This window comes from Nycticebus coucang, chromosome 19 (genome assembly GCF_027406575.1).
Source record: "Nycticebus coucang isolate mNycCou1 chromosome 19, mNycCou1.pri, whole genome shotgun sequence".
Classification (NCBI taxonomy): Eukaryota; Metazoa; Chordata; class Mammalia; order Primates; family Lorisidae; genus Nycticebus; species Nycticebus coucang.
In genome coordinates, this window is record NC_069798.1 from 28,398,775 (window position 1) to 28,402,815 (window position 4,041).

The window sequence follows — 4,041 nt, forward strand, 5'->3', positions numbered from 1 at the left end:
AGGTAAAGTCTCCATCTTTCTTTAAGGCTGCATAGTATTCCATGGTATACATGTACCACATTCCATGGTATACATGTAACACAATTTGCTAGTCCATTCGTGGGTCGATGGGCACTTGGGCTTCTTCCATGACTTAGCAATTATGAATTGGGCTGCAATAAACATTCTGGTACAGATGTCTTTGTTATATTGTGACTTTTGGTCTTCTGGGTATAAACCTAGAAAAGGAATTATAGGATCAAATGGCAGGTCTATTTTTAGGTCTCTAAGTGTTCTCCAAACATCCTTCCAGAAGGAACGTATTAGTGGGCATTCCCACCAGCAGTGTAGAAGTGTGCCCTTTCCTCCACATCCACGCCAACATTTCTGGTTTTGGGATTTTGTTATGTGGGCTACTCTTACTGGGGTTAGCTGATATCTCAGAGTAGTTTTGATTTGCATTTCTCTGATGATTAAGGATGATGAGCTTTTCATGTGTTTGTAGATCTTGCATCTGTCTTCTTTAGAGAAGTTTCTCTTCAAGTCCCTTGCCCACCCTGAGATGGGGTCACGTGTTCTTGTTAATACGTTAGAGTTCTCTGTGGATTCTGGTTATTAGACCATTATCGGAGGTATAACCTGCAAATATTTTCTCCCATTCTGAGGGCTGTCTGCTTGCTTTACTCACTATGTTCTTGGCTGTGCAGAAGCTTTTTAGATTGGTCAGGTCCCAGTAGTGTATTTTTGATACTGCTTCAATTGCCTGGGGAGTCCTCCTCATAAAATATTCACCAAGGCCGATTCCTTCAAGAGTTTTCCCTGCACTTTCTTCAAGTATTTTTATAGTTTCACGTCTTAAGTTTAAATCTTTTATCCAGTGAGAGTCTATCTCAGTTAATGATGAAAGGTGTGGGTCCAGTTTCAATCTTCTACAGGTTGCCAGCCAGTTCACCCAGCACCATTTGTTAAATAGGGAATCTTTTCCCCAATTTAACTCCATTCAATACGATATTGGCTGTGGGTTTGCTGTAGATGGCCTCTATTAGTTTAAGAAATGTCCCTTGTATACCAATTTTCTTAAGTGTTCTGGTCATGAAGGGATACTGGATATTATCAAAAGCTTATTCTGCATCATTGAGAGAATCATATGGTCCTTATTTTTTAGTTTGTTAATGTGCTGAATTACATTTATAGATGTACGTATATTGAACCAGCCTTGAGACCTGGGATAAATCCGACTTGGCCATGGTGTATAATTTTTTTTTTTTTTTTGGCTGGGGCTGGGTTTGAACCTGCCACCTCCGGCATATGGGACCGGCGCCCTACCCCTTGAGCCACAGGCGCCACCCAGTGTATAATTTTTTTGATGTGTTGTTGGATTCTGTTTGTTAGGATCTTATTGCATATTTTATCATCAATATTCATTAGTGATATTGGTCTATAATTTTCTTTTCTTGTTGGGTCTTTCCCTGGTTTGGGGATCAAGGTGATATTTGCTTCGTAGAATGTGTTGGGTAATATTCTTTCTTTTTCTATGTTTTGGAAGAGGTTTAGTAATATCCGTACTAGTTCTTCTTTAAAGGTTTGGTAGAATTCTGACATGATGCCATCTGGTCCTGAGTTTTCTTTTTAGGGAGTTTTTGTATAGTTGATGCTATTCTAGAACTTGATATACGCCTGTTCAACATTTCCACTTGATTCTGGCTGAGTCTTGGTAGGTGGTGTACTTCCAGGTATTGGAAGATTTCTTTCAGATTTTCATATTTCTGAGAGTAGAGTTTCTTGTAGTATTCGTTAAGGATTTTTTGAATTTCTGAGGGGTCTGTTGTTATTTCATTGTTTCCATTTCTAATTGATGAAATTAGAAATTAGAAATTTTTCCTTGTTAGGTTGGCCAAAGGTTTTTCTATTTTATTGATCTTCAAAAAACCAACTTTTGGATTTATTTATCTGTTGTATAATTCTTTTGTTTTCAATTTCATTTATTTCTGCTCTGATTTAGGTTATTTCTTTTCTTCTGCTGGGTTTGGGGTTGGAGTGTTCTTCCTTCTCCAGTTGCTTGAGATGTCTCATTAATATATTAACTTCCTCTCCTTCCGTTTTCTCGAGGAAGGCTTGCTGTGCTATAAATTTCCCTCTTAGGACTGCCTTTGCACCATCCCAGAGGTTCTGGTAATTCGTGTCTTGATTGTTGTTTTGTTCCAAAAATATGGTGATTTCCTTCTTAATCTCGTCTATAACCCATCTATCCTTCAGCATCAGGTTCTTTAGCTTCCATATTTTTGTATGGGTATGCAGGCTCCTGTTGTTATTGAGTTCAACTTTTATTCCATGATGGTCTGAGAAGATGCAAGGAATAATTTCTATTTTTAAAAATATGCTGGGTGGCGCCTGTGGCTCAGTGAGTAGGGCGCCGGCCCCATATACCGAGGGTGGCGGGTTCAAACCCAGCCCCGGCCTAACTGCAACCACAAAATAGCCAGGCGTTGTGGCAGGTGCCTGTAGTCCCAGCTGCTCGGGAGGCTGAGGCAGGATAATCGCAGAAGCCCAAGAGCTAGAGGTTGCTGTGAGTCCTGTGACATCATGGCCCTCTACCAAGGGTGGTAAAATGAGACTCTGTCTCTACAAAAAAAAAAAATTATTGAGGTTAGATTTGTGGCCTAGGATGTGGTCGATTTTGGAGTGTGTTCCGTGGGCTGATGAGAAGATGAGAAGAATGTGTATTCAGTTTTATTGGGATGAAATGTTCTGTAGATACCTGTTGAGTCCAGATGTTGAATGGTTAAGTTTAAATCTAAAATTTCTTTGCTTAGCTTCTTTTTGGAAGATCTATCCAGTACTGCTGAAGGGGTGTTAAAATCTCCAACTACTATGGAACTGGAGGAAATCAAGTTGGTCATGTCTCATGTTAGAGTTTCTCTTATAAATTGAGGTGCGTTCTGGTTGGGTGCATAAATACTAATAATTGAAATCTCATCATATTGAGTATTGCCTTTAACAAATATGGTGTTCATCCTTATACTTCCTTATTTCGGTTGGTTTAAAACCTATTGAGTCTGTGAATAGGATTGCAACGCCTGCTTTTTTCTGCTTTCCATTTGCCTGGAGTATAGATGACCATCCCTTCACCTTGAGTCTATATTTTCTTTTAATGTAAGATGTGATTCTTGTATGCGGCAGTTATCTGGCTTGAGTTTTTGTATCCAGTCAGCCAACCTATGCCTCATTAGAGGACAGTTTAAACCATTCACATTAATTGAGAATATTGATAAGCCTTTCGAGAGTCCAGTGGACATTTTTAATCCTTTTGTGACTGGAAGTTGGAATTTGATCAAAATTTTCTGGGTGGGTTTACTTGTGTGGTGGAGGATTACGCTGGTCTTTATGGAGAATAGGTCTAAGAATATCCTGGAGAGCTGGTTTAGTTATGGCAAATTTCTTCAACATGTGAATGTCATTGAAGTATTTAATTTCTCCATCATAAATGAAACTCATTTATCTGGGTACAGGATCCTGGGTTGAAAGTTATTTTGTTTTAGGAGATTAAAAGTCAATGACCGTTCTCTTGTATCTTGAAAGGTTTCAGCAGAGATATCTGCAGTTATTTTAGTATTCTTGCCCTTGTAGGTGATGGTTTTCTTTTGTCTGGCTGCTTTCAGAATTTTCTCCTTTATTAACTTTAGTGAAATTGATTATGATGTGTCTGGGGGATGTCTTGTATGGGTTGAGTCGTGCTGGAGTTCTGACACTGTCTGAGTTTCAGAATCTCTTGGCATGTCTGGAAAGTTCTCCTTCATAATCTCATGGAGAAGAGACTCTGTGCCTTGTGAAGCCACTTCATCGCTTCTCTATAAGACGAATATTGGTTTTCTTCGAATTTTCCCTGAACTCTCTGAGAGAGTGATCTGTTTTTGCTCTCCATTTCTCTTCCCCTTTGAGGGTTTGTGAGCGTTCGAAAGTTTTGTCTTCAGTGTCAGAAATCCTTTTTTCTGCTTGCTCCATTCTGTTACTGAGGGATTCTACTGTGTTTCTCAGATCTTTGAGGGCTGCAACTTCTTGTCT